This window comes from Mustela nigripes, chromosome 6, assembly GCF_022355385.1.
Source record: "Mustela nigripes isolate SB6536 chromosome 6, MUSNIG.SB6536, whole genome shotgun sequence".
NCBI classification, from domain to species: Eukaryota; Metazoa; Chordata; class Mammalia; order Carnivora; family Mustelidae; genus Mustela; species Mustela nigripes.
In genome coordinates, this window is record NC_081562.1 from 73319241 (window position 1) to 73347042 (window position 27802).

Below are 27802 nucleotides of genomic sequence, written 5' to 3' on the forward strand. Positions count from 1 at the left end.
GAGTGTAGTTTTGTTTCAATGTTAAGAATAAGGTTCACTTTATTTTTCAACTTTAACATTAAAATATGTACTATGGCTCTTCCAACAGGCGTCTTCTGGGTTTGCAAAGTACAAATTTGTTTAAGTTCTGTTTCTCTGACTCATTCTTACTAACGTTAGAACAGTTTGAAAATTGAGTCAGTAAGCAGAGAAATGCAGAGAAAGAAAGAATTTTCTTTTTTCTTCCGTTTCTGGTGTGAACAAAGCTCACAGATGTTTACCACTGATCCTTGCCTAGAGCTATTGCATGGAGCAGCACTGTGGTCAAACACCGCCCCCCCCCCCCCAACACACACACACCCGCCACCACCACCCCAGTCTGCTCGTTTTGGTAAAGTTCAGGGGACTGAGTGTTCTGGGTTTTTCATTTTAGATAACATTGTAGAGATAGGCATGGGGTATTTTTAAATTGTTAGTGGTATTGAGCCCCTGTTGTTTCTTCCAGTATTCTAGAGAGCATATATATGGGAAATTATTCAAAGAAGAATGGAATTCTACTGTGTGGTAGAAATATAATCATGTGATAGGAAATTTCTGCTAAAAATATTTTTTAAGACTAAAATGGGTTCATTTTGTGCAGCTAATATTCCCTTTGTTTCTGCATGGACAGAATCCCTCCTAAAGAATGCTGAGCCAGGTGGGCTGCACCTTACAGCGGCCGGCCTGCGTAGCTACCAGGATTCTCTTCCCTCTGATGTCACTCCTTACTTCTCGCAGGCGGGCTCACTCGGTGGGGTTTGCACTGCATGTGGAAGCCCGAGGGTGGGGTTGGTTGTAGCACTGCAGCATGGAAGCTGAGGCTCCTTTCTGGAGCTGCACAGCCTTGGCTGGCTCTGCTCCCAGGTTCCCGTAGTCTAGAGAGGAAGGAGCCCAGTGGGTGCCTGCCCCTGGTCTCTCCATCATCTGGGTGGAAGCCTTCACTCCTTTGTGGGGGTTCTACTCTTCTTGTGTAAGTAAGTTCAGAGTTTGTGTCCTCTCTTCGTGGTTTACCAGCATATTCCAAATATGAAAATATTTTTTAAAGTGACAATAGGGAAGTATTTTCTTTATTCGAGACTAAAGTTGTTCCCTCTTTGCTTGAAATAGCTTCTGTCCCTTCTCATTCCATTGTCAAACAGTTAGGGGTGATTAGAGGGACTTGATATTCCCTCCTGAAAGGCAACTCTTAAATGGAGAGAGAACTACTAGAATTTTCTGCTCCGAAGGACATCTCCCCATAGTGAGTGACCTGAAATGTAGGCTTAAGAAGCTACTTTTAAGGTTTTTAAACTGAAAGAACAGTAATAGAGCACTTCCTGTCCCCACCAGTGGTTTATTTTGTTGCTGTTATGTTGTCTAAGAAAACATTTTTTGCATGCATATTTAGTGTACATGTTATTTTGTAAAAGTTTTATCTCCTTTTAGCGACTGGAAGAACTTATCCTTTACAGAACCTGTACTTACAGGCAATCTCATATGGAAACTGAAAAGTGAAAAGTAATATGAGGAGCACCCAGTAGGAAGTATTATTTAATCTTTGCAGGGATGATAATATGGGCTTCATTTCGTAGTCATCCAAAATATATGTAACTTACACTGTGATCCAAGAGTAAGATTTAAACTTTCCCAGGTCTCCTTAGACACTAGAATACCATTCATTAAAATAAATAAATAAACACACCTTGTTTTTTTCTTCCTGCATTTAAGGCATTTAACTTTGAAATTGTCCCATAGGAGGAAAATAAGAAAAGAATGAAGATAAAATAAAATGTAACCATCTAGAAATGTTTCCTCTTAATAAGTTCTTGTAAAGCTTGATTTAAAGGGGACAGAAAGCCAATTCATGGATTAAAGTGTGAGAATTATTTATGGGTTTATCCTTCATCCAGTTTCTTTCAAAATTCATCTGGATAATTGGAAATTGACCAACATTTAAAAATTTAGAACCAGGAGTTAAATTCTGTGAACTATTATTTGCTATGCGATAATATATTTCTCAGAGTAATAACAATGATATGTTGCTGGGTCACATTACTGGGAAGTATGAAATCTATTTTGAATATAATGAAAAGTATATAAAGCTTGATTTTATATACTTTTACTTTATATACTTAAAAATGATTATTTTTGTGACTTTGCAAATATAAGCCCCCTAATGACTATTGAACTGGTGAAGTTACCGATTTATAAAGAATATCACCAGTTTTTCTCTTTTAACATTGCCCAACAAAATTTTTTTTTCTTGATTTACTTCTGTCAGGTTTGCTAACTTAGAATGGAAAATAGCAAAATACAGAATGAAATGATTAGCAAAGAAGATATTTTTTGTATTTCTTTATTCTAAAATTCACTAACTTATTTAGATACAGGACAATGTTAAGGAGACATGCTTAGGGATAGGGAATATAACTGTACAGTAGTTCTCCTTCACCCAGGGTTTCACAAGCAGATGATCCTTCTTCTGATGTGTCGTCAGAAGGTCAGTAGTAGCCTAACAGTATGTCACAATAACTGTGTCATTCACCTCCCATCAGCTTATCATGCAGACGTTTTATCATTCCACATCATCACAAGAAGAAGGGTGAATATGGAGCAATAAGATACTTTGAGAGACAGAGCAAGCGCAGTGACATAACTTAGCATAGTATGTTATAATTGTTTTATCTTATTATTGCTAATCGCTTGTCTGTGCCTAATGTATCAAATAAACCTAATCATAGGGATGTATGTATAGGAAAAAGAGTAAATATAGACTTCAGTACCATTTGCAGTTTTAGGCATCCACCTAAGGTTTTAACATCCTCTGTGGATAAGGTTGGGGGTGGGGCAGGGAACTAATGTATTCACTAGACCCAATTCTTTTTTTTTTTTTTTTTTAAGATTTTATTTTATTTATTTGACAGAGTGAGAGAGCACAAGCAGGGGGAGAAGCAGACAGAGAGAGAGGGAGAGGCAGGCTCCCCACTGAGCAAGGAGCCCGATGAGGGGCTCTATCCCAGGACTGTGGGATTCCAAGGTCCCAGACCTGAGTTGAAGGCAGATGCTTACCTGACTGAGCCACCCAGGCGCCCCTCACTAGACCCAGTTCTAAAAACCTTCCAATATCCTGCCTTCAAGGAAGTTTAAGTATGTCTCTACCCAGACACAGGTAAAAGCAGTGACTATGCCTGACAAATATAATAATATAGATACAAAATATGTGTTTGGAGAACAGAAAAGGAGGAACAGCTGACTGATTAAAGGAAATTTCCTCAAAAAGGTAACATTGGAACTAGAGTAATATGATAAAAGACTTTCAAGCAAAGGGAACCAACAAAGGCAAAAAATGCAGAGACCTAGGAAAAGAATATAATTATGTTATTGAAGGTAGAGTGCTGGGTTGTGTATGGCTGTGAGTAGATAGACATGAAACCTTTATAGGTAAATGTCTAATGCTAAGATGTCTGATAGTGAAGAGCCTTTTATGCAAATTAGAGTTTTTTCCATGGGTCTTGCAATTCTGTTAAAGGATTTTAAGCTAGGGGAGGAATAAGATTGGTTATACCATGGAATGAATAAAATAAATTTGGTCTTTGTAGGAACAATCCTCTTAGACGTAAGTAAGCATGACACATATAATGCAATTTTAAAATTCAGAACTAGAAAAGTGGTTATATATGGTGAATTGGCTTACTTTTCTTCCTTCCTCTGTCAGCCGGGGTTGGGGGGGCAGAAATAATAGAAAAACTAGATGGAATATTTGCTTTTTAAGTTTTCATGACTGAAACAATCCCCTACACTGTTAGAAGCTGAACACACAATGCTATTGTGCTCTGCTCTAGAACCCAGCCAGGGAAAAATACAAGGCCGCGAGGCCTGCTGGTCTGATTACATAGCAGGGAAAGCAAAATCTAACTTGTTAAGCTGTTAAATATTACATATTTAGTAAAATGGGATTTATATTAATGTTTGTGTTAAAAGAAAGGGTAGTAAAATTAAAAAAAAAAAAATTGGGGTGGGATAGATTAAAGACGGTCTCCAAACCTTTTTGTGGAAAGCCACCTACCTTGTCAGAGTTTTTAAAAATTGCCACTCTTCAAATAGAAGTGTTGAGGTCTACGTACTACCCACCTGTGACCCATAGCCAATCAATGATAATACAGCAGTAAAAATTTCTCTCATTTATAAAGGTAAGTAACTTTCTCATAGTCACAAAAGTAAATAATCACGTCAGAACTTTGGCCTTTTACTAATCTACCCTCTTTTCTCTTAGGAAAAAAATGCCCTTCCCAGATAAATATTGGCCTTGTTTCCCACAGTAGGTCTGGCTGGTTTTTTTTTTTTTTTTTTTTTTTTAAGATTTTTATTTATTTATTTGAGAGAGAGAGAGAAAGAACACAAGCAGGGAGAAAGGGAAGGAAGAAAGAGAAACAGACTCCTCACAGAGCAGAGAGCCCAACGCAGGTCTCAGTCCCAAGACCTGGGACCATAAACTGAACTAAAGGCAGACACTTAACCAATTGAGCCACCCAGGTGCCCTGCTAGAGTTCATTTTTACCATGATTGCTGTGAAACTAAATTTAGGTTTGAAAACTGAATGAACAGTGTCAATAACTGCAAAATGAAGTGTAAGAGGACAGTGGGCTGAGAAGTAGAAGTTTGCCAGTAATTTTAAGGAGGCACTGTGAAGTAGGCAGAAGCTTATAGACACTAGTTAATAAAGAGTGTTAGTCTGGAAGGTTTTAGCTGCTGGAAATCAAGTTTAGAGAAATCAAGTTCAGTAAAGCAGGTACAGAATTAAAATAAGCAAAGTCAAGAAGGATTTGGTTATGAAAATGATTTTGTGTGTGTGTGAAGAGAAACAGTAGTCAGTTTTTGGTTGCTTATAATGAAGATAATTAACAATTCTGTTTGGTCTTAGCAACATCCTTGTCAAACCTTATGCAACACTGGCCAGTTTGATTTTCTTCTTTCTGGATCTGCAGATAAATTTATTGTGAATAAATGGAAAATAGTTTGGCAGTGGGTAGAAGGAAGAGGAAAAGCCAAGATTCTGGTTAATTTATAAACCAGACATCTTGAATAAATGAGTTGGCTATAGCTCTTAGAAAAAAACAACTTTATTTTGCCCTTCAAGTTCTTTTCTTACATCTGTTTTTATTCCTTTCAGAGTTTTTGAAGTCAATAAAATTTTTTAATTTTATTGTTTCAGAAGTCTCCTTTCATAGCAGGGCTTTCCATACTTGGCCAGAATAATCTCCCTCTTTTGAATTCTCAAGCTTCTAATTGATACCTTTTCAAATATACAGAGGATGTCTAGATTTTTGGCGTTTTGTGGTATTTTAGAGAGAGCATGTGCATGCACACAGATGGGGAAGAGGGAGAGAGAATCTCAAGGAGACTCCATGCTGAGCACAGAGTCCATCATGGGGCTCGATCCCATGACCCCGAGATCACCACCCAGGCTGAAACCAAGAGTCAGATGCTCAACTGACTGTGTCACCGAGGTGCCCCTCAGTAGTAGATTCTAAAATCAGATAATTTACTTTATCTACCATATAGCAAAGAGGGCCTCATTCTTTAGATTAAATTTTGGGTTTACCTTAAATAGCCAGTTGATGCTGTGAACCTAAAAAATTAAAAAAATTCATTTCATACAGCTTCCAGTGAAAATACTAATTTGATCTATGCCTGTTATGATATCAGAAACAGTGGATCTCAACCTTGACTATGCCTTGCAATCACTTCAAAACAGATACCGTGGGACACCTGGTGGCTCACTTGATTGAGTGTCTCCCTTCAGCTTCGGTCTTGATCCCAGAGTCCTGGGATCAAGCCCCAAGTGAGGCTCCCTGCCCAGCAGGGAGTCTTCTCTCCCTCTGCCCCTCCCCTGCACTTGCTCTCACTCGCTCTCAAATAAACAAAATCTTAAAAAAATACAAAAATAAAACATAGATACCTGGCACCCCTCCCAATGATTTCATTGACTTGGGATGCAGTGCAGGTATTGCAGGTTTTATTATTTAAAGCTCCAAAGATGATTCATGGGTGAGCGCAATTGACCAAGAGCATGACCTATTGATTTATTAGTTCAACATGCTGTAGATAACTGGAGAAGATAATTTTTACTAAAAATACTAGGAAGGCAACTGAATTAATAACATAGTAAGCATGTGGTATTTAGACCAATAAGAAAGTAAAGATCATACCATGTAGCACTATTAGGTTACCCCAAAGTCATTTGTAAGCCCAGATGTGCTAGATGAACTATGTTAGATCAACTGTGCCATGATGCCATTAATGAGTTTCCTGAAACCTAGAAGTTTTTACTCAAAGAGGTCACATGGCTAGCTGGGGACAGAACCAAGAGTGGTTCTGGAAAATTATAGTGCTAACGTAACACAGTGTATACGAATAATAGTGTTATCATACAGCACTTACACCACTAATCCATAGTTTGTTGACTTGAGTATTTGGATCAAGGTCTGGAAACCTTTTCTGCGAAGGGACAGATCATAGGTATTTGAGGCTTTGCAGAACACAGGGTTTCTGTCACAGCTACTCTTTTCTGCCAATTTAGTGAGAAGGCATCACACACAGTATATAAAAGAATGAGTGTGGCTGTATTTCAGAAAAATTTTATTGACAAAAATAAGTGATGGACCAGATTTGCTCTGTGAGCTGTGGATTGTAGACCTTGAGTTCAGGTTTATTTTAATTTTCCCACTGAGGGACTTGTGGGCTCTAGCTTGTAGCCCCCTGATTCAGGGGCATTTTAAACTTCCTAGTTGAGAGCAGGGTGAGAATCCTGGTGACCCTAAACACTGATAACTCCACTGGTACTCATCGATCCTGTTTTGATGCCCTCTCTTGCAAGGTGCTAAGTACACACTTATTGAATTAATGTATACATGCAACTTTTAAACTTTTTTCTATTATCTTCAACCAACCTGTGTAACCAGTCTCCCAGTCAGGGAAAAAGTTGGCACATATGCCAGCTATGGAGAAGAAATGCGCTTCTGTTCTTTGAAGTCTGTGGCAGGCTGTAATTGCTGGGTTTGGTAGAATTCTCGAAGTGAATAGGGATCTGATTTGCTCTGAGGACATTTATTATCCTAATTTCTTAGAGCAGATTCTAAGACTTTATTTTTAAAAAGGCATTCTTTTCTTTTTTAAAAATTTAAATTCACGTTAGTTAACATAGTGTATTATTAGTTCAGGGTAGAATTTAGTGATTCATCACTTGCATGTAACACCCAGTGTTCATTATATCCAGTGCCCTCCTCATTGCCCATCACCCATTTAGCCCATCCCCCCACCTCCCCTCCAGCAACCATCAGTTTGTTTCCTGTAGTTAAGAAGCTCTTATGGTTGGCCTCCTGTGTTTTTATTTTTCCTTCCCTTCCCCCATGTTTATTAGTTTTGTTTCTTAAATTCCACATATGAGTGAAATCATGGTATTTGTCTTTCTCTAACTTATTTTGCTTAGCATAATACTCTTAAAAAGTATTTCTTAAACTTGGTTTTGTAATAACTAGGGTGTTGTTAGTGATTAAAGAGTATGTTTAGTTTCTCAGAACAATATTTCAATCCATTTGGATTTAAGATCTCTATCATGCTTGTATGTGGTGAGTGGAGACTTTGGCAAAACAGAGCAAATACTGGAAATCGCACTTCAGATCATGAGTCCATTCGCAGTACAAAATACAAATGGCCTGACCCTAGTTGTGGTGGAAATTTAAAGCCCTGGTGTGACTCTTGGCTTTACCACTATTTACCAACCTTACTAGAACTTGGAGATCTCTGTCCTACATGCTTCTGTCGATGCTGAAGATCGACAGTGGTGAGATCTGTGGGAAAGTGCTTCATGAGCTCTTTCCTAGCCTCTCTTTGTAGAGTCTGAGTCGACTGTAGTAGGAACCACAGAGCACCCCCAAGCTGACTAGGACTGCACTGTCATGGAGGGAACCTGAAAGATATGTCCACTGGTACTCAAAGAAAATGTGTAAAAGTATATAATGGAGTGGGCTTCTTGGCCTCAGTAGAAGATGAGAAATCTCAAAAATTGAAGGCCAAGTGAGAAGAAGGTCAAAGCAGGTTAGAGGCAGAGAAGTCTGGAACTCTTGTCTTGATCTGTTTAGATACCCCAAATCAAAATACACATTCTTTTTTTTTTTTTTTAAGATTTTATTTATTTATTTGATACAGACAGAGATCACAAGTAGGCAGAGAGGAGGAAGCAGGCTCCCTGCTGAGCAGAGAGCCCAATGCGGGGCTCCATCCCAGGGTCCTGGGATCATGACCTGAGCCGAAGGCAGAGGCTTTAACCCACTGAGCCACTCAGGCGCCCCTTAAGTGGGATTTCTTGAACCTCCTGGCTACCCAACTTTGACTGAAACGGAGGCACAGGAATATAACAGTGGCTGGAATATAACAGATGCAATCACTTGATGATCTTCTAAGTGACAGCCAAAGAATTATGCACTAGAGTCCTTATCCAGAGTGTTTACAAACTGTGTGTGGATGTGACCTCTCACATTAGCCTAGTCACTTAACCTCCACCACCTCCATTTATCACTGCCTCCATTTACCACCTTCATAAATGACACAACAGTGCCTGCCTCATTAGATTCTTGAGAGGAATTAATGAAATGATGCATATAAAGTGCCTCACATTCTGCATACTTGGCTCAGAATAAACAATAAACAATGTTGTGTTGTTTTTTTTTTTACTACTGTGGTTAACAGTATCTGTTGTATACTGTGTAAGTTTTAAAGCATTAGGAAATCCCAAGTTATGATTGTTAATATTTTTGTGATATTTAGGGAAACAACCTGTGTATGTTGCTGAAGGATATGTATCTTGGCATCAATGCATCCCTGTCTGAAGCTATGCATTGTACTGCATTTATCCAAATGCTTCTTCCTGTCTAGAGAACAAATCAGTTGAGAAAAGGCCATTTTGAATACTAGTTTTTTTCAGGGAGCATAAGCCTATTCTAATTCCCTGTTGGAATTTTGGGTTATAAGTCTTCAGGAGGAAGTCAAGCTTCCTATCAAATGCATTGTTTTGCCTGATCTTGGGATTTAAACCCCAGGGAGGTCACAGCAAAGGAGCAGTTGGATCTGTTTGTGACTCATCAGTAAAGGCGAGTGATGTGCTTTTATACTCAGGGGTCTTAGGATATTTTTCTCAATGAAGTAAAACTGTCCACAGTATTCTATGTATTGCTGTTCTCTGCATGGTTAATTATTGTAATACTTTACATCCTATTTTATAGCCACTTTGAAGGGGAAAAAGTCCCTTTGGAGATTTTTCTGTGTTTGCTAAGTTTCAAGTCTGCTAGGCTGTGAGAGTTTCCAGGTGAGAGGAGGAGACGGTGGAGAGACAGTGGACTAGCAGAATTAGAGAACTGTGATCTCACCTGGGCTCTAAAACTTGAGTTTTAGATTACAGAACTCAAACATCCAGGGCCTGGTGCTAGTGCTGCTTTTTTGGTCAGCACATTGTGTTGTGGGATTGGGCAGCCACAAAGCTGGGGGCAGCAGCATCACCTCAAGAGCCAAGGGCAGCTTAGAGTTTCAGCTCAATTTGAGTCAAGGACATGAGTGCAGCCAAAATGAGGGCGAGGTCAGAAACAGATGCCAGTAGCAGAGATGGGGAAGTGGGGGGGAATAGCCAAGCCTATAGCTGTCAGAAGGCAGGAAGGATCCTAGGGCCACTTTTCCAAAAAATATGTTCCAAGACACATTAGCCCTGTAGGATGTTGTCTTGTAATCTATGATGACAGGTTTTCCTGGACATATAGTGGGTTCGAAGTCAAACAGGTTTTTCTACTTTAGGGCTTGTTGTAGCCTCTAACATACCCAGTGGTATCATGCAAATACAAGGTAAAGCTGTAAAATTTAGCAGGTCATTAGTATTTCACACAGAATCATTGTTTGTCTTGGGGGTAGTGGGAGATGGAGTGGACAAGAGGGTTGGGGGGGGCGGGAATGAGAGATGCTGTTGGCAGAGTAGAGTTTCCCAGAACACACTTTGGGAGAGGCTGCCCTAGGGTATGTGGCATGTGCTGTGAAGTTTGCTGTGGCTTTTCGCCTAGGCTCTTGAGTGGACAGCTTGAACCCTGTGGAGTCCTGAAGGAACCTGCAAATACCCACAAATTTTCCCCAGGCTCTCAATAACTGTTCTTGTTTCATCTCTCTAGCCTCATCACTTAACTAATAATTGTTATTGCTATTAATAAAATTAAGGAAATTAGTCCTCATATAAAAAAGGTTAAGTGATTTAACCCGTAGTTACTGAGACCAAAAACAACAACAAAATGGGTCAGAACTTTTGTACCGTTGGCCCTGCCTCAGGCATATAGGTCTACCCTGCTCCCTTAAAAGGCAACAAAAAACACTTTTTTTAAGGTTTCAAAGGGAATACATTTGAAAAATTTAACAATGAGTTTGAAAAATGAGGCAGATGGCGTGTTTAGGGATGAACTTAATGAATATCAGGGCATACTGTTCATTCAAGCATTCCCACAGGCTTCTGGAACTGAACATGCAACTGTATCCTTGCATGCTTACTTAAAATGAAAGGCACTGTTTCCTTGTCACATTAGCCAGGAACCTAAGCAAACATCATCTTACTCTTCTCTGTCCATCTCTTCTTCAGCCAGGCCCCTCCCTGCCGCCCTCAGGATGCTCACCAGGCACTCGTCTCCTCTCTTCAGCCTCTGCCATGGGCATGGTGCCAGTGCTTAGCCTACACTAGACCAGGGCAGGTAGCAGGGGGATGAGGGAACTGGGGGAAGGCGAGCATTCCAGATACCCATGGATTTGCACATACCTCTTCTCTCGTGTAAATCATGAGTTACATGAGGGTGCAGATTATGGCTTATTTGGTCTCTTGTCCCCAGTAGTTAGCAGAGTCCTGGGGCATTTTTAATTAGGAAGTTACTGGTACATTTAAGTAGACAGAAAGAAAAAGCAAAGAATGAAATGAAGTAGGAACTTGATAGGGTCTGTTAATCCCTTTGTGGCTGATTATTAGATATTTGCATTGCTGACAGAACAGTTTGTATTTTGGAGGCATAAAGACAAGACCTGCTAAAATTGAATACCAAACTTCTTTAAGTGGTCATAAGTACTTATCTGTGCTTTTCAGAAAATTGTCAGATTCACTGTCAGATTTTCAGAGTCATTGTCAAAACGGCAGTTATGATTAAAGTCCAATGGAAGAAAATTGAAAAAGGTTTATGGAGTCCAGGACATGGTAAAGGGTGAAGGATAATGATTAAATCATTTGAGATTGAAATTATCTGCAGTAAATTCTCTATAGCAAATATCAGACCTCATTTTATCATTACAGATGCTGTTACCTTTATTGAATAAAGATTCATGTTTGTAGCAGGCCATGTGCTTATTAATTAATTATTAATTTGCAGAAGGGTCATTATGTGGCTTGAATTGAACCAAAGTGGTTTATTGGGCCTCCTAGAAGTAGCAGAGGGGCTGGGTACTGAAGCACATGACAGGTGCTGAGAAACTAAGCCAGTATGAGCAAGTGCTAGGTGGTAAATCGAAAGTTGGGCAGTGGTCAGGGCAAATACAAGCAAGGCAGGCAGAGAAGGAGGCAAGCGAGGAGGGCCTGAGGAAGCCGGAGGGAGGAGAGAGGGAAGGATCTGGTCCCCTGATCCACTACCCTGACATCCTATAGCACTGAGTATTCAAGGGGAGGGAGAAATTCTCCTCTGTCTAGAGTTCTTCTAGCTGGACTAACAATTAAATTTACATGAGACAGATTAACTGGAGAAAAAGCCACACCTTTATATGTGTGTATGGAGGCCCAATTATAAAATTGAGACCTAAAAGGATGAGCAAGGCAGGCAGGTTTTATACTTTTGGGCAAAGAGACAATAGTGAGAAATTGACAGGACAAGGAAAACGTTAGAATTCCCTACTAGCCAAAGCTCCCAAACAGAACTTGGGCTGAGGTTGTAGATTAGTAAGAAGTCACCAGGGTGGTTTATGCAGCCTCTCCACTCTAAATTCCCTATCTCTATAATAAATATATCTCTACCTCCTGGAACAGGGAGAGATATCTTCCACATAGAAGCTATATTTTCTGCTTTCAAGAAGACAAAGGAGGATCTGAGTGTCCTTGTACAAACTGTCTCTTAAGTAATTTTTATTTGAAATAATCAGCTTATGCAGAGTGTTTAGATAAATCTAGGTCCCAGTTTAATCCACCTGGTTACTTCTTACTTTGCAGTAAGAAGCAACTCAGAAATGGGTGTAATGATAAATTGAAAACAACTGATCAGATAAAGCACAGCACCTCTTCTAACTCTAGGTGGTGAAAACTAGAACCACCCTTTGCAAGGAGGCAAAAAGAAACACATACTTGATTGTGGTTTCTGTTTACTCCCACCTTCCGCTCTAGTCAAGGCGACAGACAGAATGATCTTTGTTCTTTAAATAGCCAGAACTTTCTGTAATCTTGACCGACAGTCTCAGCTGAATATAACCAAAAAAATGAACTTCCATCAGTGCATGATTTAGGGGTGGAAGAACTACCTCTTGCTCCCTTCCTGATGCAGAGGGATGCTGGAGGAAGTTCAGTCTCTACAATCATACCATGCCAAGGGCACAGCAGAGCTATCCCAGCACCGATACAGAAGTCATCGTGGAATGTGTACTTTCAACACGTCTATGCAGGAATTCATGGGACCTAACAAATGGTCACACTGAAAGGGGGAAACAGATTCAGAAGCCTAGCACCAACATTTCTTAAATTGTAGTGGTAAAATGTAGTCAGCAACATAACAGGCACTCTGGTCCTGCGCTTCATGCTACTCAAAACTGGAATTTTGACAAGCTTCGTGCAGTTTGTTTCAGTTCATCTAACAGAATTCTAACTTTTAAGGGAGCAGACAATAGCATTCTTTAGAAATGTTATCGTTTTTGTTCCTTATACATAACAACAAAAAAAAAAAACGCTCAGTAAATAATTATGGAGCGTATTTCAGGAACATAAATATTTCTCTTTTGAAAGCATTATTTCTGTGTCTTTAAAGACTGTACATTTCTTTCATCTCATTGCATGCATGCAATGTTGCATTTGATTAGGAAAAATGCAGTAGTCAACAGTTGCCTTTTTATACATTTTATTTGGGCTCATCCAGCTATGGGACCTTGAAAATATTGACTGTCTACAGTTACCTACCTTCAAGGCTTATTTTGAATTCATACTGCTTTTGAACTTTAAAGACATCAAGCTATCTGCTTTCTCTGATAGTATAAAGTTCTGTAATTTTAGGTAGCATCATCTGATGAGGTCTGAAACATTGGCAGCCTACATTGCCTATTAGTGATTCTAGTAAATGTAAACAAAATTACAGATTATGATGGATGGAAGCATTTGAGTCAGTTGCTGAGATTTTTAGCTGCTGCTGTTTTTATCAAGACATCTGGATAGTTACACAATTCCAGATGTTTAGAAATCTGCGGGGTTATGAGAAACATTACTTGAGTAAAAGTTTTTTCCTAAATACTTAGAATTTGTGTAGAAGTAAACTTGAATGTTTTAAAACTTAGATAAGAATGGAAATGTTTGAAATTTCATGTAGAATTGGTCTCTCAAATAGTTATATGTACGTACTTATTATTGAAATTTAGAAAGCATCTCTCATGGGGATGCCTGGGTGTCTGAGTTTGTTAAGCATCTGCCTTTGGCTCAGGTCATGATCCCAGGGTCCTGGGATCAAGTTCTGCATTGGGCTCCTTGCTTAGCAGGGATCCTGCTTCTCCCTCTTCCTGCAGCTCTCTGTGCTTGTGCTCTGTCTCTCTCTCTCAGATAAACAAAATAAAATAAAATAAATTCTTAAAAACAAAACAAAACCCTCTCTCATGAAAGGCAAATGAAGGTAGGCAAATGAAGAGAAACTTGCCTAAGGTCTCTAGAGTTCATTTGTTCAAAACTATTTATTGAGCATCTACCGTGTGGCAAGTGATATCAGAACAAAGGTCACTGCTTTCTCAGAGCTGACATTCTAACCAGGGGTCACAGATAATAAGTAAATATAGTTTCAGGTGTACAGCATAACTCAATATTTGTATACATTGCAAAATGTATACAAATATACATTTGTAATATGCATATTTTGTAATATGCATATACATTTGTAATATGCAAATATACATATGTAATATACATATTACAAATGTAAGTCTAGTTACCATCCCTCACCAAAGTTACAATTTTCTTTCTTGTGATAAGAACTTTAAAGATTTTACTTTCTTACTTTTTAAGTTTGCAGTACATTATTGCCTGTAGTCACCATGGTGTGCATTACAATCCCATGACTTATTTTAGATCTCTAAGCTTATACCTCTTGAATCTCTTCACCCTTTTAGACCACCACCCTAGCCCTTTTCCCTCTGGCAGCCACCAATCTGTTGTTCTCTATGTATGTATTAGATCCCACAGATAAATGAAATCATATAGTAATTATCTTTGACTTATTTCACTTAATATAATACCTTCAAGGTCCATCATGTTGTCATGAATGTCAAGATTTCATTTTTTAAAATGAGAACTATATTCCATTGTGTGTGTGTGTGTGTGTGTGTGTGTTTATCCATTCACCCAATGAAGAACACTTGGGTTTTTTGCATGTTTTGGCTATTGTAAATAATCCTACAGTGATATAGGGGTACATATATCTTTTCAAATTAGCGTATTCATTTTCTTTAGGTGCTGGAATTGCTGGATCATATGGTAGTTCAATTTTTAACCTTTTGAGTAACCTCCATACTGTTTTCCATAGGTATTGCACAAATTTGCATTCCTATCACTAGGCACATGGGTTCACTTTTCTCCACATCCTTACCAACACTTGTTGTTTCTTGTCCTTTGGATACTAGCCAATATGACAGATGTGAGATGATAGCTCATTGTGACTTTGATTTGTATTCCCTGACTTAGTGATGTTGAGCGTCTTTTCATGTGTCTGTTGGCCATATTTGTGTCTTCTTTGGAAAAATGTGTATGCAGATCGTTTGCCCATTTTTTTTAAATTGCATTGGTTTTTTGTTGAGTTATAGAAGAATTTTGTATATTTTGATAATAATCCCACATTGAATACATGATTTGCAAAACTTTTCTTCCATTCAGTAAGTTGCTTTTTAAATTTTTATTGGTGGTTTTCTTCATTGTGCAGAAGCCTTTACTTTGTTGTAGTCCTGTTTGTTAATTTTTACTTTTGTTGCCATTGCCTTTGGTGTTAGATTCCTTACCCCCCGCCAACTAACTAACTAACTAAATAAATAAATAAATAAAATAACCCCATAAAACAAAAGACCAATGTTAAGGAGCTTAGCCATTTATGTTTTCTTTTAGGAGTTTTATGGTTTCAGGTCTGTAATCCATTCTGAGTTTTTAGTGTATGTTATAAAGAAAGTGGTCCAGTTTCATTCTTTTGCATGTGGCTGTCCAGTTTTCCCAACACCATTTATTGAAGAGAGTGTCCTTTTTTCATTGTATATTCTTGGTTCCTTTGTCGTAAATTAATTGACAGTACATGCATGAGTTTATTTCTGGGCTCTGCATTCTGTTCCATTGATCTATGTGTCTTGTTTTTATGCCAATACTATGCTGTTTTGATTCCTATAGCTTTGTAATACAGTTTGAAATCAGGGAATAGTATGCTTCCATCTTTGTTCCTCTTTTTTAAGATGGCTTTGACTCTTCAGGGTCTCTTTTGATTCCATACAAATTTTAGGATTGATTGTTCTTATTCTGTGAGAAATACCATTGGATAATTTGATAGGAATTGCATTGAATCTATAGATTATTTTGGGTAGATGGACATTTTAACTATTAATTTCTTTAATCCATGAACACAGAATAACTTTCCATTTGTTGGTATCTTTTTCTATATCTTTCATCAGTGCCTTACAGTTTTCAGTGAACAAATCTTTCACCTCCTTGGTCCAGCTTCTTACTGTTTTATTCTTTTTGATGCAAATATATATTTCTTAATCTCTCTTTCTGATAGTTTGGTGTTACTGTTTAAAAATGTAGCAGACTTTTGTGTATTAATTTGTTTATTCTAACAGTTTTTTGGAAGCCTTCAGGGTTTTCTATATATATTAAAACCATGTATCCAGATAGTGACACTTTGACTTGTTCCTCTCCAGTTTGTATGTCTCATTTTTTTTTCCTGCCTAATTGCTCTGGCTAGGACTTCCAATACCAAACTGAATAAAGCTGGCAAGAGTCGGCGTCTGTGTCTTTTGCCTGATTTTAAAGAAAAGCTTTTAGCTTTTCTCCATTGAGTATGACATAGGTGTGGATTTGTCATATACGGCCTTTATTATATTGAGACATTTCATCTATACCCACTTTGTTGACAGCTTTTATCATAAATAGGTGTTGAATTTTGTCAATTTTTTTTTTCATCTATTAAGATTATCATAGTGACTTTAACTTTCATTTTGTTAATGTGCTATATCACATTGATTGGTTTGCAAATGTTGAACCATCCTTGTATTCCTGGATAAATCCCACTTGATCATAGCATATGATCCTTTTAATGTGTTGTTGAATTCAGTTTGCTAATAATTTTAGGGATTTTTGCATCTACGTTCATCAGGGATAATGGACGGTAATTGTGTGTGTGTGTGTGTGTGTGTGTGTGTGTGTGTGTGTTGTCGTTGTCTGGTTTTGGTGTCAGGGTTATGCTGGCCTCATGAGTCTGGGAACGTTTCCTCCTTGTTGTTTAGTTTGTTGTTGTTGTTTTTGTTCTTTGTTTTTTGTTTTTGTTTTTGAATAGTGGGGAAAGAATAGGTATTAAGTCTTATTTGAATGTTTGATAGAATTCACCACTAACACTTTCTTGTTCTGAACTCTTGATTGTATTAAGTCTTATTTGAATGTTTGATAGAATTCACCCCAACACTTTCTTGTTCTGAACTTTTGATTGTTGGGAGTTTTTTTTTTTTATTATTATTATCATTATTGATTCAGTTTTCCTACTAGTGATTGGCCTATTCAGTCTTAGAAGATTGTATTTTTTTTTTTTTTTTGTGATTTATCCATTTCTTCTAAGTTGTACTATTTAGGGTGAATAATTGTTCATAGTAGTCTCTTATGATCCTTTATACTTCTTTGGTGACAGTTATAACTTCTCTTTCATTTCTGGTTTCATTTATTTGAGCCCTCTCTTTTTTAGTCTAGCTAAAGCTTAGTCAATTTTATTTCTTAGATACGGTTCTTAGTTTCATTGTGCTTTATTTATTTTAGTTTCTATTTCATTTCTTTTCACCCTGATATTTATTATTCCCTTTCTTCTAACTTGGGATTTTTTTCCTTTTTCTGGTTCCATTAAGTGCAAAGTTAGATTGTTTATTTGAGATATTTCCTGTTTCTTGAGGTAGGCATGTGTCTCTATAACCTCTTTTATCCCATTGATTTGGGTATGTTATATTTCCATTTATATTTGATTCATGATATTTTTTAATTTCTCCTTTGATTTCTTTGTTGACCCATTGGTTGTTTATTGTCATGTTGCTTAATCTCATATTTTTTTATTTTTTCAGTTTTCCTCTTTTAATTGATTTCTTGTTTCGTGCTATTATAGTTGGAAAAGATGTTTGATCTAACTTGTGTGTTCTTAAATATATTGAGACTTCTTTTGTGGCTTAACATGTGATCTATCCTGGGGAATGTTCCATATGCATTTGAAAAGAGTGTGTATTCTGTTTTTGTATGGAATATTCTGTATATAACTATTAAGTCCATCTGGTCTAATATGTTGTATAAGGCTGATGTCTCCTTATTGATTTTCTGTCTGAATGATCTATTCATTGAGCTAAGTGGGATGATAAAGTCCCCTACCGCTATTGTTTTGCTGTCAATTTCTCCCTTTATGTCTGCTAATATTTGTTTTATATATTTAGGTGCTCCTGTGTTGAGTGCAGGAATATTTATAGAAATTATATCCTCTTGCTGGATTGACCCCTTTGTTGTTACGTAATATCCATCTTTGTCATTTTTACAGTCTTTGGCTTTCTTTTAGCTTGCACTTACATACAATGACTTTTTCCATTCCTTCACTTTCCGTCTGTGTCCTTACATCTGAAATGAATCTCTTGTAAGTAGCATTTAGGTGAGTCTTATATTTTCAGTGCATTTAGCCATGGAATTTAGTCCATTTTTTTGAACCTAATTATTGATAGGTGTGCACTTACAGCCATTTTGTTAATTGTTTTTCTGGCTGTGTTGTAGTTCCTCTGTTTCTTCTTTTCTTGCTCTCTTCCCTTTTGGTTTGAGGACTTTCTAAAGTATTATGATTAGATTCCTTTTTTGTTATCTTTTGTGTATCTACTATAGATTTTGGCTTTGTGGTTACCATGAGGCTCACATATAACAGACTACATATATTATATATATATAGTATATATATTCTAACTATATATATTTGTCTAATATAGAGAGAGATTTTTGAGATTTTTTTTTATTATTAAAATGAAGTTTTTCTAGTCTAGATTCTCTTAAAAAATGGTACCAGGAGTGAAATTATACCTATTTCTTTTGCATATTTAAAAATTTTTTGAGAGGCACATAAGCAATTTCCCAACAATGCATTCATCCCTGTGAAGAAAACACATCTGGTTTACAACCAAATAGCTGGATACAAAACAATCATCTAGGAGAGGGATTTAAGGTTAACTTGCAAATTATCAATAATGTCAACATACCATGATAAACAAGAATTAAATTGAACACCAGAGGAAAGGTGTCAGGTTAAGCAGAAAAATGGTTTGGGGAGATTGTATTAAGAAAAACAGTAAGAAAAAACTTGGGGCACCTGGGTGGCTCAGTCAATTAAGTGTTTGACTCTTGATTCCAGCTTGGGTCATGATCCTCAGGGTCGTAAGATCGGTTCTGCTGCTGGTATCGATCGTCTCTCTCCCTCTCCTTCTGCCCCTCCCCTTGTCTCTCTCCCTCTCTAAGAAAAAAGAACAAACTTGTTTGTGGATTTACATGGTACAGCTAGAAAAGTTTTGGCGGACTAAGAATTTTGGTAGAAATAGAAAATTTGAGCCAGCCCATACAAAAAGGGATGTTTTTGCGTAACCAAAAGAGGAAAAATGTTTTACTCTTATCTCCACTGCCATCTTCCTGGGCTCTTCCGCTGTCCTTCCCACATTCATCCTCTGAGTTTTCTATTTCTTGGATAACCTATTAGTCTAGACTAATCTCTCTGTATATGCATATATGAGTCTAATCAATAGGAAATTAGGTTTGTGAATGCATTCTAAAACTTCACAGTTTTACTCCCCACCCTCCATGGTTGTATTTTTAATGTCCCATTTTACACCTTTTTTTTTTTTTTTTTTCCAGAAGAAAACTATATCCTGGGTGTATTTTCTTCTCAATTTTATTTTACTTTATTTTTTTAAATTTCTTTTCAGTGTTCCAGAATTCATTGTTTATGCACCACACCCAGTGATCCATGCGATACGTGCCCTCCTTAATACCCACCACCAGGCTCACCCAAGCCCCCACCCCTCCCATTTTACATCTTTTTATTTATTTTTTTAAGACTTATTTATTTTAGAAAGAGAGCACAAGTAGGTGAGGCAGGGAGAGGGAAAGAATCTCAAGCACACTCTTGGAGTGTGGAGCTGGGCGCAGGGCTCAGTCTCACAACTCTGAGATCATGACCTGCCGCCAAACCGAGAATCAGATCCTCAATTGACTGTGCCATCCAGGCACCCCTCCCTTAACGAATCATTATAGTTACCGTTATTTTTACTACTTTTGCCTTTGAATTTTTGTACTAGCACCGTTATCATTACCATATATTTACCTATAACAGTGAGGTTTTTACTGTGTTTTTTTTTTTTTTTTTCTTACTATTCGGTGTCCTTTCTTTTGAGTGTAAAGAAGTCCCTTTCACATTTTTCTTAAGGCCAGTTTAGTGGTGGTGAACTCTGCTAGCTTTTGTTTGTCTGAAACGTTCTTTATCTCTCCTTCAAACGTAAGTAATAACCTTGCTGGATAGTGTTTTCCTGTTTAGAAGATTTTAACTTCAGCACTTTAAATACACCATCCTACTCTCTTCTGGCCTGTAAAGTATCTGCAGAGAAATCTGCTGGTAGTCTTATGGGTGTTCCCTTATATATAACAAGTTATTTTTTTTTTCTTATTGTTTTTAAAATTCTTTAACTTTTGATATTTTAATTGTAATGTGTCTTGGTGTGGGTTTCTTTGGGCTCATTTTTGAGGAATTCCTTGTGCTTTGTGGATCTAGATGTCTGTTTTCTTCCCTAGGTTAAGGAAGTTTTCAGCCATCTTCAAGTGAATTTTCTGACATTTTCTCTCTCCTCTGGAATTTCTATGAGGAGAACATTTATCTGTTGTCCCATAAGTTTCTTAAACTATATTCACTTTTTTTTCTATATTCACTTTTTAAAGTTCTTTTCTTTTTATTGCTCTGTGGGATGAGTTCCATCATGGATGCTTTTGTTTGTGTCATCTATTTTGCTATTGAATCTCTCTACTATATTTTTCAGTTTAGTTATTCTGTTCTGTAGCTCTGTGACTTCTGTTTGCTACTTGTATTTCTAACTCATTTTTGAAGTTCTTCTCCTGAGTTCATTGAGCATCTTCATGGCCAATATTTTGAACTCTGTATCAGATAAATCTCATCTCTGTTTTATTAAGTGTTTTGGTGGGGGGGAGAGGTTAATCTTGTTCTTTCATCTGGAATATATTCCTCTATTTTCCTATTTTGCTTGATTCTCTTTTCATTTCTGTGTATACTATGTGAAACAGCTATGTCTCTCAGTCTTGATGAATGGCCTCATATAGATAATGAAACTTATTGCTAACCTTGTCCTTTATTATCTCTTGAACCTTTGTGATTGTCGAAGCAATGTGATTTATTCCTGATTGGCCCCAGGTGTTGAGGGAATGGCTAACCCTTTGAGTCTTCCAGAAAGTGGAATCTCAGTCAGCTCCTAGCTCTAGGCTAATTGGAAGCTTAACTCTCAGGCACAGAGTCACCATGGCCACCAGAGAAGATTCACCAAGAAAAGCGATGAAGCCAGGGAGATGCACTCTGCTCTGGATCTACGCGGCCGGCCCTGTAGAACCCCTGCCCCTCCTCCTTTGCCCATCAAAGACTACAAAATCTAAGTGGGATTTTACAGTACTCCAGTGAAGTTGGGGTGTCTTTGAAGACTGTCTTGGAACATCTTTGTTCTTTCCTTTTTTCTTCCTCTCATGATCACTAAGTGGTGTTTATCCTCACTAATGCACTTAGAGCAATCTTTGGTTTTTCAAGTCAAGTCTCTGACATACATCCACATTTGATCTTTAATTTGTGTTGTTCTATAGCATGTAGTCAATTATATTTGAATTTTAAAAAATGAATCTTCAATGTTTGTTATTAAATCAGGATGAATGAAAATCCAGGAATCTGTGACTCTCAAGTTATGAGCTCCAGAGAACCATGAGATATTTTGGGTTTTCAAAACTCAGCCTGGGACACTATAGTTTTATGACCTTGTGCACTGGTTTAACTGAGCTGCATCCTGTCTGTTGGTGCCAGGCTGATTGTGGTTCACATTTATGGACAGTGCTTTTAGGAGATTTAAGTGAATTTCCAAGATGTGCTTTTAGGAGATTTAAGTGAATTTCAAACTCTGTAGTAGAAGAAACCCAACCTTAAAGCAGGCAAATGCAGAGTGGAAGAGAAGTCTGTTGCTCAGATCCCATGTAAAAGAAACAAAAACAAAAGCAAAAAACAAGGAACACAAATATATACAGTCTTGTGGGACCACAGCTGTAAACCCTGCTGGCCTCCAGACCAGGCAATGTGCAAGTGTCTCCTTGGTGACAGTTGGAAAGACTGGGGCTCCAGAATAGTGTATAAGCTCATTTCTGGGAGAAACAGTTAAGTTGTAGCAAGACCAAGGGAGTGCACAAAAGTCATGTCCCCTGGCCTGCATACCCTGAGATCATGTCTGTGGCCTTTTAGTATGTAGTAATCCTAAAGTGTGTCCTTTACTCTGAGGTTCTAGGACAAGTAAATGCCGTTTTTCACACGAGAGTGGGGTTGTGTTTTGGTCTGCTGTCTCTGCAGTGTTCTGGGGGTAGGAATCCATCAAGAACTGTCACTCCAGTGTTTCAAACCTGCTGGGACCAGAACCACAGTCTTCCCTGGCCCAAGAGCCAGGTGCTTAAGGGACATCTCTGTGAGGGGTGTACCTACCTTCACTAGCAAGTTAGAGGGGAGTGCAAAAATGGCACCCACCAGTGCCTCTCTCTCTAGAGAGAGTCCTAACAACCTTTTGGCAGATACTCTAAGATTAGCAAATGAATCTCATTCACATATGGGCTAGGTGCTTTTCAAACTGCTGCCTTTGTGCTGGGTCTCAGGGTGGGTGAGTCTGCAGTCAAATGCAAGAGTGGAATCTCTGTTTCCTAGAACTGTATATTCTTCTGAATGTAAGCCCTCTTGGTTTTCAAAGCCAGCTATTTTGAGGGCTCCTCATCTCTCTGATATAGGTTACAGGGTCAAGGTGCTTCAAGCATGTCACCTTGCTCCCCAAGGAGAAGCTCCATATTTGTGACATCCTTCCTAATTGTGGGTTGCCACAGCAAGTGTAAGGTTTTTGGTGAGACCCTCTCTGCTTCTCCTACCCATATTGATGTGGCCCTGTAGTTGCTTGTTATAGAAGAGATGTTCAGTTAGTTTTCAAGTCTTTTTCAGGGGGATTTATTTCATAGGTAGCTGTAAATTTGTTTATGGGAGGTGAATTCAGGGTCTTCCTGTGCTGCCATCCTAAATTGCCTTCCTGAATAATGTAGTTTCTAGAAGGTGATAAGTGCTGTGGAAAAAAATAACCTATACAACTAATAAGAGTAGTAGATGTACTGGGATGGTCAGTATAGTCCATACTGACAAAATAAAATTTGAACTAAGATGTGAAGAAGACAAGCAATTAGCCAGCAATTATATGGGGAAGAGCTTTCCAGCAGAGAATGCTAGACCGAAGGTGTACTTGGCCTGTTTGAGGAACAGCAAGGAACCAGTATGACTTATCAGTGAACAAGGGGGCAATATTAGCAATGAGGTCAGTGGTAAGAGGACAAAGACCCAATCATGTAGAGCCTGTCAGCCCTTTTAAGGAGGTGAATTTTTATTCTGAGTGAAATATAGAGCCATTGGAAAATTTTTTAGCACAGGAGTGACATGATCTGATCAGGTTTTTAAGAGGGATGTCTCTCAGGGCGCCTGGGTGGCTCAGTGGGTTGAGCCTCTGCCTTCGGCTCGGGTCATGATCTCAGGGTCCTGGGATCCAGTCCCGCATCGGGCTCTCTGCTCAGCAGGGAGCCTGCTTCCCTCTCTCTCTCTCTCTGCCTGCCTCTCTGTCTACTTGTGATCCCTGTCTGTCAAATAAACAAATAAAATCTTTTTAAAAAGTCCTGTCTGAAAATATGGACTGTACTACATGGGTGGTTGGGGGGGGGAGGGTAGGAGCAACGAGACCAAGTTGGAGTGTTTTGCTCTAATCCAGTTTAAGTTTATGGTCATTTAGGCCATAATAAGAGCAATGGAGAGGTAGTGGTAAATGGTGGAGTTGGCAGAATTTCTTGATGGATAGGATGTAGAGTGTGAGCAAAAGAGGACATGAGGTTGCTTCCAAGCTTTCTGGCCTAAGCATCAATGAAGCTGCCATTAGCTGAAATGGAGAAGACTGTAAAGACAGTGGTTTGGAGTCAGTGTTGAGAGACAAAGGTATCAGATTTAGGTATGTTGAGTGTGAGATAGCTCTTAGACATACTAGAAGAGATGCTAAGCAAGCAACTGAATGTATTAATACTTCTTGATCTTTTCCTCAATAAGCAAGTGATATGGTTTTTATTTTTGTACTTTATTTTATTTATTCATTTTAAAGTGTGGGGCTTGAACTTATGACCCGGATATCAAGATGTGAACTGAGATTAGGAATCCAGTACTCAACCAACTCAGCCACACAGGTGCCCCTTTATTACTTTTTTGGCAGGAATATTTTAAATTAATTTTCAATATATATAGTTTTATTCAAGTTTTTCAACATTTTTCTTTATTTAATTATATCTTTTAACCAGTTTTTATAAACTACCAATTTTGAAAAAAGTATTGCAAATATGTTTACATCTAAATGATCATCAAATCCATTTTATGTTAGAAAATGTTTTTTTCCAAATTTTTTAACTTATATTCAGTTGATTAACATATAGTATATTACTAGTTTCAGAGGTAGAGTTTAGTGATTCATCAGTCTTAAATAACACCCATTACATCCCATGCCCTCCTTAATGTCTGTCACCCAGTTATCCTACCCCCCCCCCGCCCCCACCATCCCTCCTGTCCAGCAACCCTCAGTTTGTTTCTTGTGATTAACAATTTCTTGGAGTGCCTGGGTGGCTCAGTCAGTTAGGCATTTGCCTTCAGCTCAGGTAGTGATCCCAGGATTCTGGGATCAGCCAGAAGCACTTCTCCCTGTCCTACTGCCCCTGCTTATGTGCATGTGTGCTCTCTTTCTCTGTCTCTGTCAAATAAATAAGTAAAATCTTAAAAAAAAAAGTTTCTTATGGTTTGTCATCCTGTCTGATTTCATCCTGTTTTATTTTTCTTTCCCTTTCCCTATGCTTCTCTGTTTTGTTTCTTAAATTAAATCACATATGAATGAGATCATATGATAATTTTCTTTCTCTGAATGACTTATTTCACTTAGCATAATGCCCTCTAGTTTCATCCACATCATTGCAAATGGCAAGATTTCATTTTTTTGATAGCTGAGTAATACTCCATCATATATGAGCCAGATCTTTATCCATTCATCTGCTGATGGACATCTGAGCTCTTTCCATAGTTTGGCTATTGTGGACATTGCTGCTGTTAACATTGAGGTGCAGGTGCCCCTTTGGATTACTACATCTGTATCTTTGGGATAACCACTAGTAATGAAGTTCCTGGGTCATCGGGTAGCTCTATTTTCAATTTTTTGAGGAACCTCCATACTGTTTTCCAAAGTGGCTGTACCAGCTTGCAGTCCCAACAGTGTAAGAGGGTTCCTAGGTGCCCCTTTAAATTAAAGCTTTTTCATTTATTTTTTTTAAATACATAAAATTTGCCATCTTAACCATTATAAGTGTATAGTTCATTGGCATTAAGTACATTGGTATTGTGTGATACCATGACAGCCATCCATCCATAGAACCCTTCATCTTGTAAAACTGAAATGCAGTACTCATTAAACAGTAACTTTGCATTCTCCTGTCTCTTCAGTCCCTGGCAACCACCATGCTACTTTCTGTCTGCTTCTGACTTCTCTGTGTAACTAGTATAAGTTGAACCAAACAGTATTTGTGTTTTTTAACTGGCTTATTTCACTTCACATAATGGCCTGATGGTCATCCATGTTGCGTCATATTTCAGGACTTTCTTCTAAGGCTGAATAATATTCTGTTACATGTATGTGCCACATTTTGTTTCTCTCTTCATCTGTTAATGGATAGTTGCATTGCTTCCATGTTTTAGCTATTGTGAATAATGCTGCTGTCTATAGAGGTGTGCAAACATAAAGGATATATATTTTTAAATCTTTAATATACCCGACTTCCATAGATTTTCTCTTTTTCATAAGTAATTTCTAAGCACCTTTTCATTATAAAAGATTTAAATGATACAGCTATATAGACACCAAAACGTGAAGGTTCCCATTCATCTTCTCTTCCTACTCCCAGTTCTCCCAGTTAAGTTTGCCCTGTTACTAACATCCCTTTCTAATGCATTTATGCACATTTGTATGCATTTTTCTTTTATAAAGGGGATCCTACTATACATATTTTTCTATAGTTTGTCTTTTATTTAATAATGTCTTGGAGATCTTCCCAATCTTATTTTTGTTTTTCTGTTTTTAACAATGGTTCATATGTTCCATAAAGTTGCATTGACTAGTCATATACTTTTGTATATGTACATATACATATACATATGCTTTATGTACGTATATGTATATGTACATATACTTTTTATGCACACAGGGTTCTTTCTGTACATTCCTAGATGTCAAATTCCTAGGTCCAAGAAAATTTCTTAAATTATTTTCTTTTCTAAGATCCTTTATGGTTTGCTTGCTTTTCTGGAAAAGTTCTTATGGAGCTCTAGAAATTTGGAAAATGTATTCTAAAATAAATTTCTTGGTTATGGCTTTGTTCCCCTTTGCAGAAGAGTTGTAAACCATGAGTTTTATAACCTTAATGGGTTTATTAAAAAAAAAAAAAAACCTGCTTGATCTTTTTTTTCCTTTTTTATTATGTTCAGTTAGCCACTGTATAGTACATCATTAGTTTTTGATGTAGTGTTCAATGATTCATTAGTTACATATTAGAACACCCAGTGCTCATCACAAAATCTAGGTATTTTAGGTAACACATGGGAGATAATGACCCTTATTTGAAATTGTAGGACAAAAGGAAAATTTTTGAAGAGATGATAAGAAAACATTGTTGAAAAATGTCTTTTAATATTTTTAGTGTAGAAACCTGGCAGATACCACCTTACCCAGGGTCCAGGGTTAATATCACATGTGTTAATCACATTGATAACATGCCGTGATGTAATACGGTGAGATGGTAGGTAATACAGTGAGATGGGCACATTGTCTGTATGACGTCCTGCCCTCAAACTCATAAACCCAATTTAATCATGAGACAACATTAGAGAAACTCAATTTGAGGGACAGTCTACAAAATACCTGACTGTGACCCTTCAAAGTGCCAGCATCATACAAAACAAGCAATGACTAAGTAACTGTCTTAGGTTGGGTGCCGTAAGGAGACAATGAGAACTAAACGCAATGTGGTATTTTCGATTGGATCCTATAACAGACAAGGGATATTAGTAGAAAAATTGATGAAATTGGAACTGAATCTGTGGTTTAGTATTTTTTCAGTATTAAATTCTTGGTTTTCATAAATGTACCATGGTTATATAAATGCTAATTTTAGGAACCTGGGTGCAGTTCCCTGTAAACCTAAAAATACTTCATACAAGTTTTGGGGTGGGGGTGCAGATCATGCCGGGGTGGCTCAGTCGGTTTAGCATCCGACTCTTTGGTTTCCACTCAGGTCATGATCTCATGGGTTGTGAGATTGAGCCCTATGTCAGGCTCTGCACTCAGTGGGGAGTCTGCTTAAAGATTCTCTCCTTGTGCCCCTCCCCTAGTTCATGCTCGCATTCTCGCTCTCTCTCAAATAAAAAATCTTTTTTTAAAAAGTAAGTTGTAGGGGCGCCTGGGTGGCTCAGTTGGTTGGATTACTGCCTTCGGCTCAGGTCATGATCCCGGAGTCCCAGTATCGAGTCCTATATCGGGCTCCCAGCTCCACGGGGAGTCTGCTTCTCTCTCTGACCTTCTCCTCATTCATGCTCTCTCTCACTGTGTCTCTCTCAAGTGAATAAGTAAAATCTTAAAAAAAAAGAAAAGTTGTAGTTTTGTTTCCTTTTTGTTTCCTTCTTTAAGGTATCTTTTTGCTCTGGACAATGTACCCCTGAAAAGTTTGTCTTCTCTAGAATACTACTTCTTACCCGATAAGCCCAAGAGACCCTCTTGTCCCAAGGAGGGGAGTCCATTGAGCTTTGATAGACTTGAGACTTGGCGCAGTTGGAAGAGATGTCAGACGGCCATAGCAAGGCCAGAAAGATGTGATCTGGGGGAATGATACTACAGCAAGAGAGCAAGCCTG

General features: G+C 38.0%; 1 protein-coding gene across 5 annotated transcripts in view; it reads left to right on the forward strand.

The window, feature by feature from the left end:
- FGD4 (FYVE, RhoGEF and PH domain containing 4) overlaps positions 1–27802 on the forward strand; it is a 214691-nt gene that overhangs the window by 111179 nt on the left and 75710 nt on the right. The window lies entirely within an intron of this gene.